The following is a 22,863-nucleotide window of genomic DNA, read 5'->3' as shown; positions in this document are numbered from 1 at the left end:
GAGTATCGCTCCATTTGTTTGAGTGATCTTCAACTTCTTTCATTGAAATACTCTAGTTTTTAGAGTATAGGTCTTTCACCTCTTTGGTTAAATTTATTCCTGGGTATTTTATTCTTTTTTGGTGCAATTGTAAATGAAATTGTTTTCTTAATTTTTCCTCTTGTTTCACTATTAGTATAAGATGCTATTGATTTCTGGGTATTAATTTTGTATCCTGCAACCTCAATGAATTCATTACTTTTAATAATTTTTTGATGGAGTCTTCATGGTTTTCTACATAGAGGATCATGTCATCTACAAATAGTGACAGCTTAATTTCTTCCTTACCAATATGCATGCCTTTTATTTCTTTTCCTTGTCTGATTGCTTTGGCTAGAAATTTCAGCACTATGTTGAACAAAAGTGAAAGTGGCTATTTGTCTTGCTCCTGATATCAGAGGAAAGGCTCTCCATTTTCATCACTGAGGATGTTATTAGCTTTGAGTTTTTCATATAGAGCCCTTCTTAGGTTGAGGTATGTTCCCTCTAAACCCACATCATTGAGAGTTTTTATCATCAATGATGTTGAATTTTGTCAAATACTTTTTCTGCATCTACTGAGACGATCATAAGTTTTTTTCCTTTGTTTTGTTGATATGATGTATCATGGTGATTAATTTACAACTAGTAAACCATCCTTATGTCTGGGGAATATATCTACTTGATCATGGGAAATGGTCCTTTTAATGTATTTTTGAATGTGGTACTCACATGAGTCCTTAAAAGAGGAAAAGTTTTCCTTTCATAAAGATATAACAATAGAAGCAGGTCAAACAGACAGCAGCAATAGAAAACTAATAAACTACAAATAATTAAACAGCTAGAGTTGACTTCAAATCCAGTGAGACCTAGTTGCTTAACCACTAGTTCTCAGCTGAAAACAAGGTTGTCCCTCAGAGGACATTGGTAATACCTAGAAATTTGTCTGGTTATTATAACTGGGGAGTTGAGGATGGTGCTACTGGCATCTACAAAGTAGAGGCTGCTTAATATCTTACGTTACACAAGACAGTGTCCCACAACAAAGAATTATCCATCCCAAAATGTCAATAGTTCTCGGTCTTCAACACCTTTTGTCTTTATATCTTGGCTTGGCTTGGCTTTATTCTCAGGTAAGATCTCCTCACATGGTAACAACATGGCTGCAAACAGCTTCAAGCATACAACTTTCAATCTCAGAAATCCCTTCTTTAATAGATCTGGCAAAAGTCCTTGGATTAATTCTGACTGACTCAGCTAGGATCACTCCCTGACTCCTAAACTAATCAGTTATCCTTAGGATGGAATACTAGCCTGATTGGCTAAGCTTGGTCACATGCCCTCTCCTGAGGGCCAAAGAGGCTGAATCAGCTTCAGCTCCACACAAATCATAAGCCAAAAGCAGAGGGTGGTTACCAGAAGGAAACAATGTAAGAGAGTTGGGGTTTTTTTAAGTGTCTGTTACTGCAGTAGACCATCTGACCAAAAGAACAATGAGTTCTTATGGAAGGTTTTGTGAATACTTACAATAACAACTATCTTCCATACACAGGTCTCTGTACCTCCAACACTCCTCTTGGGACTCTTGAATTGACTAATCTATGACTCTAACTATTCAAGGTGTTTTTCAAGAGATCACAATGACACACAACTGATAGACTCTGCTATCTGAGGTTAATATGACATGAGTTCAGGTCTATACAAAGTGTTTCTAAGAATGCTATGACCAAGCACTTATTTCTATAATGGTAGAAATAAGCTCTAATGAATTGCCAAAAGCATTATACCTGGATCCAAAAAAAAGCGTCCTAAAATGATTGAAAAAAAAGATTACTGTGAGAAGCTGATGCAATTCCCTTCATGGTACATGTTTCTAGAACCGATCTTTGATCAGTCATATCAATAGACAGAAGAAAGAGAAATGACCTCAATGCCTCAATCCAAGCCCTGGAATGTTGAGCCTTTGCTTTATCTTTTTACATCTACTTTTCCTATTACCCGTTCTCTGCAAAGCAGAGGCAGGTCACTTTAGTTAAGCACTAGTGATGTGCCATGCCTTCAAATTTTTTCACATTTTCAAAACTGTGGTATAAATAGTCAAAGTGACCTGTGATCAAGAATGATGTAAGTTTCTGAACACATACTGAAGTCAAATTCCTGCAGGTTTCACGGACAAACATGATAGATGATCACAGAAATTGATATCACACTAAGAAGGACAACATAAAAAGTAAAATGAATAAAATCCTCTTTTTTTCATATCAATCTCCCAGAAACAATGTATTTGTCATGTTTGTATTCAAGTTTCCCAAGTCAGATATCACTAGGCATCCTTTACAAATTTACATCTCTTCCTTCAAACCAGGACGCGGTATTTTTCCTTCCTTTCTTTGCTTCTCCTTCTTTCCTTCTTCCAAAAACCACCAAGAAATATTTTAATTCCTTCTCCCTGCCCTTTCTCTGCTCCTCACTCCACCCTTCATGCTGGCTTTCAGAATAGTCACCAAGTAGCATACAACTCTGCAAAGAAAAGGTCATAGAGCAAGTGCACTAAATTGCTAGATACTGAAAATGGTTTTCTAAAAATCATTTGAAAAATAACTTTTAAAACAAAATATTATATATTAAGAAAGAAAAAACAGAAGACACAGATAAATACAAAGAATTCCACAAATAGTACTCTACTTACATAAAGATACCCAGTATAAACATATTGCTATAGGTTAGTTTTAACTGTATATCATACATGTACACATATATGTGTATAAGATATAATCAGTACATACACATACATAAATGGACTTACTATATCTAATTCCACTTTTGTAAAGCAGAGAAAGCATACTACATTTAATTTACGTACGTACGTATTAAATTTAAAAATCAGTGGAATATTATGTTTTGTAACTTGCTCCATACAACTTAACACTACACATCATGAACACTGTTCTATACCAATGAATATTCATCTATGACATCATTGTTAATATTTAGTATTTTATTAAAGATGTACCATAATTTACCTATTCAGTCCTTTATTCTTATACACTTAGGTTTTTGCTAATTTTATAATTTTAGCATCAAAAATTTTTTTTAAGATTTTATTTATTTATTCATGAGAGACACACGAGAGAGGCAGAGAAACAGGCTGAGGGAGAAGCAGGCTCCATGCAGAGTGCCTGATGCAGGACCCCAGGATCATGCCCTGAGCTGAAGGCAGACATTCAACCACTGAGCTACCCAGGCGTCCCTGTAGCATCAAATTTTAAAATGCTACTATTGAGACAGACAAAACTAAATGCAGCTTCCTAACTTTCCATAGTTTATTTAGCCGACCTGACGAATTCTCCTCCTCACCTGTAGCTGAATAGTATTAATGTACTGTTAACAGTACTCCAATTTTTCCAGTGTAAATGTAGTCCTTGGGTAAAGGCATCAGAATGTGAACTCCACGAAGGCAGAGATTTTGGTCACTTTTACCTACTGCTGCATCCACAAGGATATAGAGCAGGTTCTGGGACATGATGAACATATAATAAATATATCTTCAATGCAAGGATCCATCTCCCTCATGAGAATGCCTACTCCACCCTTCCTTTTCTCCCCATCCCTGCTAACCTCCAAGCCAATAGGCAGGTATACAGGAGGCTTACACAATCCCATGGCACTGGGGAGTGGGGACCTGTGCTGGCCACTGAGTCCTCTGCCCCATGCTGTGAAGCACCTTACCTACCAGCTTACTCAATGTTCCATGGGTACTGGACACTGAGGCTGGCCCTGGGTGACTATTCTCCGTTCTCTAAGCTCAGACTGAGCCCGCATCTTCCTTTCTTAGGGCCTTCCTGCCTGAACTCCTTCATATTCTGATGAACCATCTGGGCCTTGGTCCTATCCTCCAACCAATCCCTGTCTCGGCCTATCTGGCCTGTACCCTCCCCCCGAGATGGTACAGGCCACTGTACCTCAGGCTCACTAAGGCATCCCCCATAGCAAATTGGCTGGTTCTCTACTCAGATATGTATCCATCCCTCTGAGGAATGTGTCACAACTTTCCTTTCACAGGAGGTGGGAGGTCAAGAAGCTCAGGATTGATAGGATCTCTCAGCCTCTCTCTCTCTCTGCCTGAGCCCAGTGTATTGCTTTTCTTATTATGATACTGCCAACCTGTCTTGCATGGGTGAACCCTGTATTATAGCCTTCCCAGGGTTCTAGGCATTGTGAGGCTAAAAAACCCTGCTGCTGTCAGCTAAGATGTCCAATAAAACCCCAAATACACCATCATTGGAATTCTGATTTGGAGAAAGGATGACACAGATAGATACGCTGACTGCCCTCCCCTCCCATCTTCTTCTCCTTTCGCACACTCTACTATGCCTTGAAGGGCTGGGCTCATCTTAGTCCACCTCCTCTGTAGCAGGGATTGACCTTCCCTATAATGTATCATCCAAACCAGAACGCATCGGAGAGTGAATAATTAGGCCAGGACAATGGACGTGAACTGGAACTGTCCCAGGCAAGCTAGTAAGTGTGGTCACCCTAGTTATACTAAACCCGACACTCAAACCCAATGGACCTAGTTCTTGATATGCTAATGGAGGCTTAAGGGATTTAGAAAATCTTATTTGGTAGACAAAAAGTTGAACACTGATTTTTCCTGCCTTCCTGCTTCAAAAATACTAATCTCCTGAAGCAAACAGTTGCCTCTGGGTGACAGGGAAGGTGGACACACACATACACATACACACACACACACACACAAATATAAAACAGAAAAGCATATTAATGAACCCAAAATGATTCACCCTCTTATTTATGGTATATTAAACAATGTAGCAAGGAACATCCATGTACACTTGCTCGTTGAATTTCTTACTTTTTGGTTCTGTTGGTTTTTGTTATCATGTTTAAAGGAAGTGGGATTACAAAAGACTTGAAAATTACTGAAGAGGCCTGAGGTAAAATAAAGCCTACACTGAAGCCTACTAAACAACTTGTTAATTTCCCACCAGCCATGGTGTTTCTCAACTCTGGGCTTTTGCTCATGCTGTGTCTGCTTCCTGAAACGCCCTCACTGAAACCATCTCACTCTGCCCTAAAAGTTCCTGCCCTCCGCCCTCTCCCCCGATCTCCCCACTCACAGTCGGTGTTCCCTCCATAGGACTCGTCTGCTTAGTGCCTAATGAAAGCACTTTCCACAAGTTGAGAACTATGTCAATCAGTTTGTACAATGATCTTGAGAAGGAAATAGAGTAGCCTTATTTTGCAAATTAGGAAACTGAATTTAGTAAGCTGTGGTACATGCATTCTAACCTAGGTGTCCTCATCAGAGTCCACCCTACCTTGTCCTTTCTGAGGTGCCTGTTTGATTATTTTTAAGGGTTAAATGCCATACTGAATATAACAACTCTTGCAAACATTTGTGGGGCTGGATGAATGCAACAAACTACCTTGGACCCATTTTCCTTCTATCTGGATGCTAAACTCTCTGATAATGAAGACTAGATTTTATCTAAATTCCAAAATGTTAGCATGACATGAAAAGCCTCAAGAAATTCTTACTAAATGCTAGCAGAAGTCTCACATGGACAAACACAATTCAGCCCTCCAGATGGTCACATTTCTGGAAAGGAACAGGGACCATCACCATGTAAGTTTCCAAGCCTCTTCTGTTTCTAGAATTGGATACCTATTGGGGCGGCGGGGGTGGGGTGACACTTGAATAGTATCTTTGACTTTATAGATGCAGGGAGAAGGTATCCACTGTTATAAAAGGGGTTTTAAAAGAGAGTTTGGAACTCAGAGATGTCTGAACAGGCACAATGACAGTAGGACATCCCTGATGGAATGGTGTTGTCTGGAATGCGGGCACTGGTCAGTTGAAGATGTCAGGGAGGACACCAAGGCTAAAACTACCTTCGAGTCTAACTAGTGACCAGTCCTCAGCAAAACCTAGATGGATTGAGAGGCGGGACAATTCGGGACAGAATCTACTTAGTAGTGAACTCCCTTATAGCACTACAGATATAACAAGGAGAGAAACTGTGTGAGTGTGGGTGGGTATGTGCGAGGAAAAAAAAAGCTACATTACCAAAAGCTTTAATATTGGATGGTTCGTGCAGAACATCCAACATCCAATGTTCCTCCAACCCAAGGTGGCTTCAAAGGAAAGCTCAGAATCTCCAGATGGCAGAAACAGGAGGGGTCCTATCTTGGCACATCTGAATGTTCTCAAAGTTTCTGGATCCCTTTACACTCTTCAAAATTAGTCTCCCAAGCCCTTTTCCATGCTCACAGAGTTTCTCATGAAGGGAACCGGATTCTGTAGATGCCATACTTACAAGTAGTAACATACCAGTAACTTCAGCCATCATAGGTAATAAATACTGGGATCTCTAGCTCTTCAACACATATCTCCTCTTTAAGGAAGGCTTTCTCATTAATGTTGGGAAGCTGACAACAACAACAACAAAAGGATGACAAAACTAGTGATTTTGACATGAGAAATGCACATCATAATCGCAGTTTGGGTGAAGAACTTAGGCTAAAGTGAGAACAACGAAATCTTAATCACATAGGAGGGCCTCATTAGAACCTCGAGGATTTCATCTTCCGAGATGCACTGTGAATGTCAGCGAACTTTGTGTGCAAAATTAGCATGTTTTTGGATTAGGAAAAGTGAGAATTAGCTAGATGTATCTGTGAACGTATCTATTATAAAAATCCCATCTTTTGCAGACATGCCATCATTCCAAACACAGCAATTTGATCCTCCAAGTGAAGCATCAACAATTAGAAGCCTGCACAGACAGGTTTAATTAACCTGAACGCTGTGTATCTTTGAAAAGACAATACACATATTTAGAGCTTTCTTCCACCCTGACCAGGCTTTATAAAAGCACATGTGTTTGTACATAAACTCACTCACATTGTCCTGTCAAAATTATGATGTAGTGGTGGAGAGGGATGCTAAGAGAAGTGGTTACCATAGCAACAAAAATCGCCACCACACTGGAGACGTCGGAGTGATTCTATCTCATCTCTCAGGTTCTTGCCAGAATGACTTGCTCAAGTTATCCATCAGCCATCCAGAACTAAATCCTTCAGGCAAAGGACTCCGATTGTTCTCAATCACCTGAGTACAGCCCTAACTGCCAAGTCTTTGGGTAATGAATTTTGCTGCTTCTCTAGCTCAGATCAATCAGGACTGCCCACTAGACTGGATGCTATCTGAGAGGAGGGTTTTTTCCCCTGTCTTCTTCTTTGTTGAATCTCCATTGCCTAGGATAATTCCCGGCATATAATAGGCACTCAATAAATATTTGTTAAATAAACGAATGAATGATCACTATAAAACACACAGCACTTATGAAACAGCTCAAATCTCCATACTTTATTTTTTTACAAGATTCACTTTATTTTATTTTAATTAATTCATTTTGTTTAGGTTAGCTCTATATCTAATGTGGAGCTTGAACTCAAGACCCTAAGATCAAGAGTCACAGGTTCTACCCACTGAGCCAGCCAGGCGTCCCTCCATACTTTATTTAAGGTCACAAGACTGAGGACCGGTCAGAAAAAATTTACCTCTTCTCTCTGCTTTGAAGAACTCCAAATAAGATTCCTATGCAACACGGGTTGATTCTTTCTCCCTTCTGGTTATCATTAGGTCATTCAATTGAAACAGGACAGTGCAATAGTTAAGTGTGTAGACTCTGAAAACAACAAGCCTAGGTTTGAATCCTGGTTCTATCATGGCATGACTTTAAGGGGACCACTTCATCTCTGTGTCCTCAGTGTCTCCATCTGAAAAGTTGAGTAACAGCACCTACCTTGAATGTTAGCTGTTGTAACTGGGTGCACCCTATAGATAAAAGGGCAAATAGCCACCAGTTCTTATGACTGCACAGAAGGCAAAATGACAATCATCAGATACACTTCTACTGTCTGAACTATGCAAAAGCTGGTATACATTTTCCTACAGTTAGGAAGTGGGTTTAGAAACTCTACCAAATTCTTGCAGATCACACCACAATAAATAGATTTACACCTCCATCAGCTATTCAAAAACTAAGGCTGGAAAGCAAACAGGCAGGCTAGCTTTCTGAACCTCCTCAGAAAAGAAGAAATACAAGGGATGTCACTGAGACAAAGTTAAGGGGGCTGAAAACCAGGAATTAGCAAATCTTCTCCTTCATGTTCTGCCCAGATTCCAGAATGAATGGCAGTACACTTCATTCCATCCAACTGAAAAAATGGAAGCAGGGCAGACAGGGTGGCTCAATGGTTTAGCACCGCTTTCAGCCCCAGGCCTGATCCTGGAGACCTGGGATCAAGACCCACGTCAGTCTCCCTGCATGGAGCCTGCTTCTCCCTCTACCTGTGTCTCTGCCTCTCTCTCTCTCTGTCTCTCATGAATAAATAAATAATCCTTAAAAAAGAAAAGAAAAGAAAAAAGAAAAAATGGAAGCAGTACAAGTCAATGATCACAGACAAAAGATCAGGAAGTGAGGAGTCTGAGACTCTCCAAGCTGGATGCTCTGATACTAGAAAAGTCTGTGCACTGTAAAAAAAAAAAAAAAAAAATGTAGAAACTCAACCTCTCAGAAAACTTGACACAGGAAATTTAATTAGCAATAAAAATAATGGTAAGAAAAGGAAAAAGAAACTTATTCAAAGGGTTAATACTCTAGTTGCTTTTCAGATACTTTCCAAAGTCACTTTAGCAGGGGAAAAGTGATTATATGAACATATCCTTGGCAAAAAGAGTATAGTAGAAGAATATAAAGTTATGCAAAAACTTGTTGAGATTAAATGAATTACTGCTGCATATAAATCAGTCTTTTTTAAAGAAGCTACACAGTATAAAATAGACATAGTCTCATAGTTGATTAGATTTACACTTCCATCTTATTTAAACTGTGCCACCTGGAGAATAAAATAATTCAATGCTTTTTATATAAAACACCCTGGCTTAATATTTCACAATGAAAAACCTTACTTTTGAACTAAATTATGCTGAAATGGGAGTCTAGGATAATAGAATATTCAGTGTCTGGGATGCTAGCCATTCAATCTGGAAAAAAATGCTGAGTCTCTGACATTGGTTAACTAGTGCAATGAACATTTTCCTACTGTTGGGAAGTGGATTTAGAAACTCTACCAAGCTTTGATAATCATGCCATAAAGCAGGCATATACTGCCATGTTTTCTTGTCAGAGCACCAAGTTTCTGCCACATTCAGAAAGCCCAGATATCTTTGAATAATGCCATTCTCTGTTCACAGATGATATCTCGAAAAGAGCCAGAGAGAATTACAGTCTTCTATACACACTGATCTGAAAGGAAACCATAATTCTCTAGACTATCATCCATAAATGGGCATGAATGAGAAATGAGAAGCACAGCTTCTCAATCAGTGTTCCTAGAGAGACTAATGCCCTTGGCCCCCAGGGCCCTGGGTGGGGACATGGGCAACTGTTACCCAGGATGATCTCATCCTACATGCATCTTGTCACGTCTCTAAATTGCCTCCAAAGGGCCATGCAAATATCACCATTGTCCATTTCAGCCATGACTGGAAAAGATGGGAGACAAATGGAGAGGACAGAGTTTTGCACAACATTAAGAAGAATTTGGATGAAAGCAAAACACATGGGGATGGAGAAGAGTCTGTGGCCTGAAAGTATAGTAATAGTGAGACAAATAAGAGGTTTCTCCACCTCAAAAAAAATTATTTAATATATTCATGGAATATGCTAAAGGAAGATGATATTGCTGTATTTCAATATATTTGACAGCACACTCATTTTAACGGAGTTTCGGGGGATTACAAATGTGTAGAATCCAGTTTGGGAATGACTGCTTTAAGCATTTGACTTCTGTCACCTGATGAAGGGTCTTCAGGAGACATTTGAGTTGCATCTGAATTATTTTTATTTTTTAAATTTTATTTATTTATTTAAAGAGACAGAGTGTGTGTGAGCAGGGCAGGGATGAAGAGAGAAAGAGAGAGAGAATCCCAAAAAGACTCTATGCAGAGCAGAGCCTGACTTGGGGCCTTATCTCACAACCCTGAGATCATGACCTGAAACGAAATCAAGAGTCGGATGTTTAATCAACTAAGCCACCCAGGCTCCCCACATCTGAATTATTTTTTAAAAATAACTTAAAAAGAAAGGGGGAATTATTCCAGATGGAGTTCCTAATAAGGTAGGTACTTCAGGAAAAAAAGGACTGTACGTGATCTAGGAGAAGGGAATAATGATGTATTTGGATGACATAAATTCTGCCATTTGACTTCTAAAATATTCCAGTTGTATTTGTACACTGTGTATTTCTTTTCATTTCATTTCATTCGAGGAACTTATAGTGACTACTATGTACTCTAGGCACTGAGGAATCCAGTTCCCCTTAGAGAGACAGACAAGACAGATGAACAAGGTAGGCAACATCCAACTTCCATCTTCTTAAAGAGAGACAGATTAAAAGCAATATTGATATAAAAAATAAATTCAGGGACGCCTGGGTGGCTCAGTGGTTAAGCGTCTGCCTTCAGCTCGGGGTGTGATCCTGGGGTCCTAGGATCGAGTCCCACATTGGGCTCCCTGTATGGAGCCTGCTTCTCCCTCTGCCTGTGTCTCTGCATCTCTCTCTTTCTGTGTCTCTCAGGAATAAATAAATAAAATCTTTAAAAAAAATTCAGAAGTGAAATTATGTTATACTTATAAGTGTGGTATGTCAACCTATGTAATGTGACAAAGACTGGGGGTGGCTACTCTTAGGAGGTGACAAAGGAACTGAGTCTGGGACTATGAGAAGTCAGACAAGCAAAGACCTGGGAAAACAGATTTCATCACCAGCCAAATGACAGGTACAAATGCTTTGTGACAGCCCTGAACTGTTGTGGGGTGGTGGTGGCACACAACTCCAAACCATAGCAGCTAGAGTGCCTTTTGAGAGAAATGGTGGCAAAGAATGAGTCTGCAAACACAGGAGTGAACAGATCACATGGACCACGGAGCCCATTGATTGTAAAGAATGTGGATGTTCACCTAAAGGAAGTAGCTTTTAGCAGAAAAATGCCACAATAGGATTTCTGTTGTTAAAAAGGGGAGCTGCTCTGCGGAAAACACTGAAGACTAAAGAAAAGCCCAAAGAAGTGGAGCAGAGTAGTTCACACCAAAACACAGTAGTTACCTCCTCAAACCTTAGGGCCCCACATTCCAAATGCTGAAGGAATGAGTCAAACTTGATGTTCACCAAGCTAAGGACTAAACAGATGTTCTGTCTCAGGGAGACACTTTTACCTTTCAAATGAAAGTGTTAAAAGAGTTACAGTCATCGCAAAGAAATGATGCAAAGAAAAAACATATTTGCTTCAACATTATTTCATTTACGGCAACATTATTCTTAATGACCTTCTTTGAAACTTGAAGGAAAAAAAAACTTGGAAGATAAAAGTTTTAACTACATACGCATATTCTTCTGGCAGAACTCAAGTGTATATTGAAGCCAATTATTTTTAAAAATAGGTAAGGCTTTACCTTGATTCTTAATCAATATCCCGTGACATCTGCAAACAAAATGATAACTTACCATGTTTACAAACTCTTGAAATGAAAAAGAAATGACATACAATAAAACCTGATTCTGACCTTATTAAATCATATTTTGTGAAAATGTGGACCTGGGTAACCTGAATCTGTATCCTGCTTTACCCCATTAAAAAAAAAAAAAATCTGTTTTACAAATCAGTAATTAACAAGACGGGCAGTATTCAATCTGAAAGGAACAAACAAAATAGAAATATATTTATACAAAACCACAACACCGGGGCAGCCCTGGTGGCTCAGCGGTTTAGCACCGCCTTCGGCCTGGGCATGATTCTGGAGACCCAGGAACGAGTCCCACGTCGGGCTCCCTGCATGGAGCCTGCTTCTCCCTCAGCCTGTGTCTCTGCCTCTCTCTCTCTCTCTCTCTCTCTCTCTGTCTCTCATGAATAAATAAATAAAATCTTTAAAAAAAAAAAAAAACAACACCAATTACAAATTGCTTATCTACTCATTATAGCAAGCCAGCTAGAGATCTCCACTACATTTTTAGCCTCCTTGGAGGTTAACTGCACCTATATCTTAACAAATAAATGTATTCATTGAAAAATACTTCCTAGTTCAAAGCTTCCAGTAATTCCAGCTAACGTTATAATAGAAATTAGTATAAAAGTTTGAGGTGGACTAGACTCACGTGAAATCAGAGTGCTTTCACATTCTGGATATATAACACTATGTACAGGTGATAATACTAAATGGACGTCTTTTCTCCAGTCATTATAGATTTAGTTTTATCTGAATTTAAAAGTAGATCTACCTCCAGTCATCTGGGTTTAGAAATGACGCTGAATCCAACTCAGAGAGGAGTTATTGCTAATTCTGCTTTATTTAAACAAAACAACTGTCCAGCAAGGCCAAATTCCTTGAGCAAACCTGCATTTGCTCTCCCTGGAACTCATCTTTCAGGGCCCCATCACCAACAAAAGTGAACTCTACCTCCTGACCTTTTCAGCTGCTCCGGGAATGTAGCCATAACCAGAGTCTCCTGGGAGAAGCTCTAAAGAAGTCTACTGTAAATACAGTACCGCAGTCTAAGCAGTGGACTGGACTAGATTTTAAAACAACGGTTAGCAACAAAAGACAGCAACACTAAAATCACCATGTAATGCAATCCTGCCAGCTCTGCTCTTTGGCTATACAGTAGTACAGTATGACTTAATTAAATAAGAAATGCTGCATTATTTTCTTTCTGTTACCAAACACTTTGGGGCCTCGTGTTCAATTAAAAATTAAAACTTGGCCACGTATACCAAGAGTCTAATTACATTTCTCAACATCTGTCTTTCATTCTAGGCCAAAAGCAAATAATATTTACAGAAGAACAGATTGAGACAAAATATACTGCTGCCTTTTCATCTGGTTGAATTGATGAACATCTCCATTACATAATTTGCCTTTTAGGTGGTTTATCAGTTAGGAATGCTTCTGGCTGCAAATAAGAGAATACCAAGTAACGGTGACTTAAATAATTACTGGTTTACTTTTCTCATAGAAATGGAGGGCGGTGGTCCCAGAGATCCATTCTGCCATTCAACAATGCTATCCAAGACACAGTTCTCTCCTTCTATTCCACCGTCCTCTCAGCATGTTTTCCAGACTGTCACCTCATTATTACAAGATGGCTGCTGTACTTCTAAGCAATATATCCTCACTCAAAGCAGGGAGCAAGACAGAGGCAAAAGGATTTATCTTCATGGGTGACTTGTCATTTTTATTCAGGAAGGGAATCACTCCCACTTCTAAAAATTCCTCATTGGCCAGAATTGGCTCACATGTACAACTCCAGACCAATCAGTGCTGAATGGGCTGACCAGACCAGCTGATACCAATCACAATTCATCAAGCGTGACTCTGGACAGGCCTGCTTTGCCCAAGGTCCAGTAACTGTATCGGCTAAACACAAAAATCAGGGTTCTGTTAGTAAGAACAGGGGAGACAGCTGCTGAAAGGCCACGTTTCACAAAATGGAAATATCTATGAAGAAACAAACAAATGGCCATTAAAAAAGAAAAGCAATAAATAGCATATATTGTTTTCTCCAAAGCCTAAATATTGTGGGAAGCTGAAGTGTTGCCAGAGCTGGAGCATAGAATGAGTGATTATGTAACTATACTCCTTGGATTGTTTGGTCTTTATTTTTAATATGAAAGGTGGTCATCTCCAAACCGAGTTTTCCTATATCCACTAAAAGGAAGCAAGGTGACTCAAGTCACTTCTGGAAATATCTTCCAGCCACAAAATTCAGTGATTGGATAACTCAAAAAGCAACCACAGGGTAACGGGATATTTCATCCAGTTTCCCTGGAAGGTGATTTAAATGTTCTTTTTTTTTTTTTAAAGATTTTATTTATTTATTCATGAGAGACAGAGAGAGAGAGAGAGAGAGAGAGGCGGAAACACAGGCAGAGGGAGAAGCAGGCTCCATGCAGGGAGCCCTATGTGGGACTTGATCCCGAGACTCCAGGATCATGCCCTGGGCTGAAGGCGGCGCTAAACCACTGAGCCACCCAGGGATCCCCTTAAATGTCCATTTTAAATGTTTAACATATACCCCAATGATATAATGGGTAGTATATAAAGAAAAGGTAAAACTTAAAAATATTCTCATGAAAGAAATTTGTCCTCAGAGTGTGACTGCTCCAAAGAAAATATCAAGATGTTTGTTTGCCAAGTCAGACACACATACAAGTAATTTCCATGTTATAGCTAAAAACACCATTGCACAGCCAACCTTAACATTTGCCTGCAGTCTGGCTAAAATTGAATTCTAGCAGCATATAAAGAAGTTTACATTATCATGCATAAATTAGCAATTTTTAGTGCTTTAAATAGTAAATGGCACTTCTTAAAACTCAGCCAATAAGCAAACCGTGCATATTTATGCCCAGGAACTAAGAACTGACATGGAGATGAATGTTAAATGTTGACAATAGGCAAAAATGTTACATAAGGTGTAATCTCCATTCTTGCTAAGTTTACAAGCACAGGGCAAAAGGAGTCTCCAAATTTTAGAAACTGCCAAATGCAATACTGTTGGCAATGATTATTCAGGGTTCAAATATAATGTTAAGATGATAATTAAATGTCACAATTAGGGGCACCTGGGTGGCTCACTTGGTTAAACATCCAACTCTTGGTTTTAGCTTAGGTCATGATCTCAGGATCATGAGATCGATCCCTGCCTCTGGCTTCTCACTCAGCTTGGAGTCTACTTGTCCCTCTCCCTCTTTTCCTCTTCCACCCCATGGCTCCTGTGTGCCTCTCTCTCTCAGATAAATAAATAAATAAATAAATAAATAAATAAATAAATAAATAAATAAATAAATAAAATCTTTTTTTGAAGTCACAATTAGGAATGCCTGAGGGGCTCAGCGATTGAGCGGCTGCCTTTAGCTCAGGGCGTGATCCCGCAGTCCCAGGATGGGGTTCTGCATTCAGGTTCCCCACAGGGAGCTGGCTTCTCTCTCTCTGTCTCTGCCTCTCTTTCTGTGTGTCTCTCATGAATAAATAAATAAAATCTTAAAAAAATAAAATAAAAAGTCACAATTTAACCAATTCCATAATGAGTCTCGTGAAAAATCCTACCCTTTTAAATTATATTGCTTCCTGGTAGGAAATAACCATGTAAAACAATTAAACAAATTAGTTCTTGCTAACCTACTGAGGAATTAAATGAAGCCACAAACCTAAGAGAGACAACAGAATCAAGAAAGGTAAAGCTCTGGCCTCTCTTTCAGTATCTCTAGGTTAGGATTACAGACCAGTGGGTTTGGCAGGCAAACAAAACACATGTGCAGGTGTATTTGGCTACTTCGTTACAAAAGACCCCCAAACCTGCAAATACTTCTACTCACACACTTCTTATTTGATGGATTCCAAGGAAGACTAATAAACAATGTCCAACAGAGAATAATACTTCCATCCCTAAATCCATCACAGGATTTGCCATGAAAGAAATCAGGAAGAAGCAGAGGTTTTTAAATTTTTCCAAACCAGCATCCTTGTCTCAGATTCAAACATCAGGCTGCTCTCTATTGCCCTCTAGAGGATCTCAGTCTTACAGCAGGAAAAGAAAAAAGTCAGGTGGCTAAACTTCCATGTCATCACACACTTCTTCACATATTTCTGATGATTTAGAAAACAAGGGTGTAAGATTGATTTAAAATGAGGAATTATTGTATATAATACTCAGAACTCTTTAGAGACTTATGTTTCTACATTTCGACTATCATCAAAAACCACGCAAAATCTTGCCACAGACTATACATCTCAACTAAGAATAACTAATCCATCCCCCAGAGCCCCCAGGTCTGGTCTACTTTCTGGAGTTTACATGTCCATTAACTGAAGGGCTAGACGATATGTCTCTAAGTTTAAAAAACAATGACTTGATGATTTTCAAATTTATTGATTAGAAACCCAAATGAGTGAAATAAGCTATGTTAGTATAATGCATTAGGGAATGGTGAAGACTGTAGCAAACTGGAGATCTCACATCCGCTAAGGGGGTAAAGATTTACTTAGTTCTTGGTGACTATGTGGAATCAAGGTTGCAAAATCAACTAATTTTTTTTTAAAAAAGAAAAGTCCAAAAACAGTTTTATGAAAAATCTCCATATTAGATATTTCAATTACTTCAAAACACTTTACTGGGAAAAGGAAATCATGACAATAGATAGCAGTTAGCCCACCATAGCAGATATCTCTGCTAGGAGATCATCTGTTGATGGCACCTGCAAACCAACAAGAAGAAAAAAAAAAAGAGAGAAGGAAAATTCATCCATCTCTCCTACAATGAGATTCATCCTATCAAAAAACCATCTGGTTAATAGGGACAGATGTAGCAGATGTGGTAATTTGAAGACTGCTTAAATCTTTAGCCAGTCCCTTCCTTGGGTGTTTCATCTTAATTTGGAAACAAAATGGCTTTATATGGCATATTAAAGTATAAATACATCATTCCAATAGTCTGGGCTATTTTTTCCCCTCATGACTCAGTCCAAAAACTCAGAAGACAGATGGACAGTCCCAAGGAAGAAACAGATACAACGGAATAGCCTTCATATTTGTAGGAGACATATCACTATTGCTGTTAGGAATCCTCTCCCAGCAAGGAGCAGTACAAGTCTGGTTAAACAGAAAAGTTACAGCCTTAATTCCCACAGTTACTTTACCCCATCTTGGGTCAAACTTAAATTCTTTAAAATCCACTCTTCTATCAGAATCATGGCCCTTCTTCCTTATATCCATTTATCTTTTTCAAAAATAAAAACAAACTCCCCATCCATTTTCTCCATAGCTGGCAGACCAAAGGATGTAGAACAGATCCAGTAAATGAGGATTAGCTGGCAAGATGCCAACTCATTTTCATTTGCAGGTTAAATACATTGTCTTATCTATATAACCTTTGCTATCATTAGTCAAATCTCTATTTCAGCAGCATTAAAAACTCCTTAGTGACTCTTCCCAACTCAAGTATATGACCTTTGAAAATTCCTGAAGGGAGCAGAGTTCCTAAAATCTAATTAAAAGGACCCAATCCCTTTGAATATTTTTAGGCATTTATTTGAGATTCCCAGGGGCTAAACTGAGTATCATATCTGGATTTACAGCTCTGGAAAAGAGAGAGACTAAAAGAGCAAGAGAGTGAGAGAGAACAAATCCTAAAATTATTCTACCGATCACTACAATTCACATGAGAGTTCTTCTCTATATATTAAAGAATGTATGTCCCTGTGCATATAATTTACTTGAAAACCTGGCCAAATCATTATTGATTATTTAATAATAAATTATTCCTGAAGGAGATACAAAGTTACATTTAAAGACCGTGGATGTCATTTAACCTCCCAAGATTTCCTCAGATCCCTATGGAATGGCGCTATATTCCTAGCATTTAATTTCTTCCTTGAAAATGAATGAATGACAGCCCTGTAGACTGCTTTGTTTAAAATTTTCTATCGATTGCTGTCTGCAAGCATTCTAATAATAGGCAAACGGAAGCAGAATTTATGTACTGTTTTGGTCTCTCATTTTAAAAGTAGATAAAACCCATTTAAGGAGGGAGGAGGTCTATAGAAAATATAAATATTTGAAGTGGTACCTAAGGTTATATAAAACAGTAAGAAGTAGCACAGGGGCCAATAAAAAGTATAGGATCAGTGGGGTTCCATGGACTGCCATATTGTGTGTACATTATGAGTGATAGTCATTGGTAATGCTGCCCAAAGGTCAAGGGCAATCTGAAGACTCAGCTGATGCTCAGACAGAGCACAATGTGGTTATCCACAGCTCTTGTTAAGGATCATTCCAACCCAGGGAAACTTCCTGAGCTGGAGTGAAAACACAACCCCCAATCCCCAGAACAGTAAATCAATGATGATTATTATCAACAGCCTACCAAAGACTTTAAAAAAAAAAAAAAAAAGGCAACACATGATGATCACAGAAGCTCCACAATTTAAAAAAATCTCTACTAATCCTCACTTCAACAAAAGAAATTAGACATTTTCATACAAATAGTTTAATAACGAGAACTGCCATCATCCATTCAGTGTTAAGAATGTGCCAGCACTTTACAGGCATGATGCCCACAGGATGTCTTGGTGAGACTGCTGCTCTTAAACCCACAGTCAGATTTCATAATGCCCATAAAGGTGGCCCAATCAAGGTCATACCACTAGTGGATACTCAAGTTGTAAGTGAACCCCACATCTTTACCCCCAAAGCCATTATTGTGTGTTTTTTTTTTTAATATTTTTATTTATTGATTCATGAGTGAGAGAGGGAGAGATACAGGCCGAGGGAGAAGCAGGCTCCATGCAGGGAGCCTGATGAGGGACTCAATCCCGGGTCTCCAGGATCACACCCTGGGCTGAAGGCGGCACTAAACCGCTGCGCCACCAGGGCTGCCCTTGTGTTTGTTTGTTTGTTTTTTTAAAAAAGATTATTTATTTATTTAATAGAGAGCAAGTGCAGGAGAGAGAGCTCAAGTGAGGTGAGGAGCATAGGTGAGGAGCATAGAGCGAAGCAGACTCCCCACTGAGCAGGAAGCCTGATATAAGACTCAATCCCAGGACTCCCAGATTATGACCTGAGCAGAATATAGATGCTTAACTGAGCCACCCAGATGCCCCCAAAGTTATTATTCTTACCTAAAATTCTCCATCAATTATTTTTCTTTACTTTTTTTTTATTTATTCATGAGACACAGAGAGACAGAGAGGCAGGCTCCAGGCAGGGAGCCCGACCTGGGACTCGATCCCAGGTCTCCAGGGTCACGCCCTGGGGCGAAGGCAGGCACCAAACTGCTGAGCCGCCCAGGCTGCCCTCACCATCAATTAAAATGCCCAGATAACAAATTTTCAGGAATCACATCTTTTAACATGAATTCAAAGAGGAAATGGTTGGTCATCTACCCCTCATTCTCTGTTCCTATCATTTGACTCTTCTATGGTTTTACATGGGTCTTAACCACAAGAGGACTTTCATCCTATGGTTCTATTTCAAATCTAAAAGAAAAGTTACCAGAAACATCAGAAGTCTCACCTATCTGGGATTTGCTGGGGATGGTTTTTAATCAACAGGGCTGATTACCTTGCTACCTCATGTGTTTTCACCCTTTTAATGAATCCATTGTACACAAATTCTCCTAAGATTCGTTGCCTGATATCCCTTAGATTCTGATGAGCTGATGAATTTCTCTATCTCCACAACTACAAAATCCTATAGCATTTGCCCTCCAATCAGAATGCAGAAAACAGACTGAAGAATCTGCCATTAATTGAAGAAACCTGCTGATTGACACTATGTCTGGGTGATGTTTGCAAACAAACTCTGAAACATCTGCCCACATAAAAGTTTGCAAACAGATATGAAAATTAGCTTTTAAAGAGAGGGGGTAAAATGGGAAGTATGGCGAAGTAGGCACTATTTTACCCACCATTGAAAAAACAATCCTATATCCTTTCTATATACAAAGGTATCCCCACATATTCCTGGCTGCTCCATACATACAGGCATGATTCACACCACCCTCCTATTAACACTTCAATTTTCTTCAGATCATGTATTAAAACAAAAAATATGTCTTTATTTCTGTGGTAAAAATATTCATATCCAAAACCTACTCATTTATGCATCTGCAAATCAAGATTCTACTATGTAGCTGGTATACAAGAAGGAGACAGTCTGGAAGATTCCTAGAGTTTGTCCATCCAGGGCTTCATTTTCCATCATCCCCCTTGCAAGTCAAGCAAGAAAAATGTTTCTGAAGCAATCATAGTCTCTGACAGTATTTATAAAGTCTAAAACACATTTCCACTAGTCTCATTTGTTAAAATCAGGGCTTTTTTGTATCTAGGATATACTTAGTATATACTTTTTTATGTTTTGTTCTCAAATCTTGAGTAGGATACATTTTAATACAAGAAAAGAAAGTCTGAGGAGAACTAATTTACACATCAAAAAGGCATATTCACCAAGACACCGTTATTGTACCTGGGCTTTGTCCTTCTACTTCTTAAAAAATGAGACTTCAGGCTCCTTTATCAGAATTCTGGTAAGGAGATGCACTTGAGTTGGTTGTTTTTTTTTTTTTTTTTACAACTCTTTCAAATTGTTCATTACAGAAACAATATAGGTTTGAGCTGAGCAGGTCCACTTATACATGGTTTGTTCATTTTTTCTAGAGTACATTACTGGAAATGTGGTTCTCCTTCTTATGATTTTCTAATAACATTTTCTTTTCTCAAATTAATATTAAGAATATAGTATATAATGCATATAACATACAAAACAGTATTAATCAACCACTTATGGTACCTGTATGGCTTCTGGTTAACAGCAGGCTATTACTAAGTTCTGGGGAAGTCAAAGGTTAGATTCACAATTTTGACTGGAGGAGAAAGAGGGTCATGCACCCCTAACCCCCAATGTTCAAGAGTCAACTGGATTAAAAATCAGTTTTTAGGAGAGGTAAAAAACATCTTGAGTATTGACTGACAGAAATGAAAGAGCTGACTTTGGAAAAGGTTTACAATATTTTGTTGATGGCCAGGTTACCTTCAGATTGCTTTCAGGTGTCAGGCTTGAATGTCCTATATCAGAGAATGCTGGGACTCAACGAATGGTCTAGAATCAGAGATCATCATGCAGCCCAGTGTTTCCCAAAATACACCCCTCCAGAACCAGCTTGCACAGATCAGGTGATGTGACTCTACTCCACAAGCCCCATGACTGGCTTCCGCTCCCTCAGAGGGCCCAGAAGCATCACTGGTGCATAGTGAGTGCTCAAGAATTAGGAAATGGAGATGTCAGTGTAAACAGGAGCAGGCTGAGAAAGATCACAATGGTTCTCGGTCTTTAATGGATGTTATCTGATTAGAATGAAATCTTATGCAGCTGACAGTGTTGATGGAACGGTACCAATGGGATGGGAAATGTATGCATGGAAGAAGGTTGATCAAAACCTTTAAGATGGAAAAAAAAAAAAAAAAAAAAAAAACCTTTAAGATGCAGAGTTTGCTATACTCTATCTCCTTCACTTCCTAATGAGAAAGACCATCAAGAAATTTTAAAACATTTTACTAAAGTGAGGAAAATGTGCCCACATATTAAGAGTGAAATCTCTAAAGAATGGGATTATGGCTGATTTCTTTTTAAAATTTTTTTTAAATTGTAGTTCTATATATATATAGTAACCATTTTAATCATTTTTAAGTATATAATTGGGTGGCATTTCCAATGTCATATAACCAGCACCACCATCTATTTCCAAAACTCTTTTAATTATATCTCAATAAAACCCAGAGGGAAAAAACATTTCCATCACCTCAAACAGAAATTCTATAATTATTAAGCAACAGTTTTACATTCTGTTCCTCTTCCAAACCCTGGTGACCTCTAGTCCACTTTCTGTGTCTATGAATTTGTACATTCTAGAGATTTCATGTAAGTGGAATCCTAGAAGCCTGGGTAGCTCAGCGGTTTGGCACCTGCCTTCGGCCCCGGACGTGATCCTGGAGTTCCGGGGTCGGGTCCCACGTCTGCCTCCACTGCTTCTCCCTCTGCCTGTGTCTCTGCCTCTCTCTCTCTCTCACGAATAAATAAATAAATAAAATCTTTTAAAAAGTGGAATCCTATAACATTGGTCCCTTTATGTCTGGCTTAATTAATTAGTATAATATTTTCAAGGTTCATTTACAGGATTTTTAAAATATATTTTTGTACATTTGATTCTTTTTTTATATAATGGAAATGTTATATATAGGAAATCATTAGGCTTTGTGTTTTAAGTAATGAGAGAGGTAAAGTGAACAGAAGAGAAAAGGAAGTCATCCAAAGTGGGAAGAACAGGGCAGGCAAAGGTGCAGAGGGCAGATGATACATGGTGCAGCGTCTCCACAACAGCGTCTCCACAGCGCTGTGTGCAGCGGTGCTAATGATCAGTGGTCAGTAAGTCTGAATGCTCCTGTGAAATCAGCCTAACAGAGAATATATATAAAACCCAAAGTATCTTGCAAAGCTCTCACCACAAGATCCGCTCCACCGGCAAAAGCACAAAGCATATTACTTACAATTGAAGCCCTAATACTGCAGGCAAGCATATTTTGCATGATTTGTCAGGTTACAAACGAACACAAGAAGACAGCATCTGTCAAGTTCCATAGGAAACCAGGCAGAACCAAATGTTATTCCTTACCTGAAAAACATAAACACATAACACATATTAAAATTCAATTGGCATAATTTTATATCTTTCTTAGTAGTTTAAGCCACATGTTTAATCAATTATTCATTCTTCTCATGGCAGGCTGGCAATAGCAACTGGATATTGAATTCTTAATTCAATGCACATTTTCCCCACTAATTCAAGATTGTTTTGATGTAAACACTCCCATCTCAGATGTACGTTTGGTAATGCTCCTAATGCAAGTATATGAAATCACTGTATCAAACATAACCTAGAGTTGACAGCAATTATTAACAGTGCAATTAGTCATTTTCAGGACACAATAATTACATAATCAAATGGACTCTCAACTCCCACTTGAAATCCTATCCAGCCCCTGCATCCGTCTATTTGCTGGTTGAATATCCATCCATTCACTCAGCACGACATGTAATGAGCACAAACTATGTCTGTTGATGATACACATAGAAAAAGCAGGATTCCAGTCTAATGCAGAAATAAATTATGTCCAAGCTTCTTCTCTCCTTATTAGTAAACTCCTGA

At 38.8% G+C, this 22,863-nt stretch overlaps 1 protein-coding gene across 19 annotated transcripts in view; it reads right to left on the bottom strand.

Moving 5' to 3' along the window:
• Positions 1-22,863, bottom strand: part of MAGI1 (membrane associated guanylate kinase, WW and PDZ domain containing 1) — a 641,003-nt gene that overhangs the window by 346,376 nt on the left and 271,764 nt on the right. Inside the window, exon 2 of one of the 19 annotated variants that reach the window (XM_049097923.1) lies at positions 22,205-22,329. The exons of the other annotated variants lie outside the window; for them this stretch is intronic. The gene's annotated coding sequence lies outside the window, so the exon portion shown is untranslated. The remainder of the gene's footprint in view (positions 1-22,204; positions 22,330-22,863) is intronic. 19 annotated transcript variants of the gene reach the window in all.

Source organism: Canis lupus, chromosome 20 (genome assembly GCF_003254725.2).
Source record: "Canis lupus dingo isolate Sandy chromosome 20, ASM325472v2, whole genome shotgun sequence".
In the NCBI taxonomy this organism is placed as follows: domain Eukaryota; kingdom Metazoa; phylum Chordata; class Mammalia; order Carnivora; family Canidae; genus Canis; species Canis lupus.
Note: the sequence above shows the minus strand (reverse complement) of the source record. Positions and strands in the feature narration are given on the sequence as shown.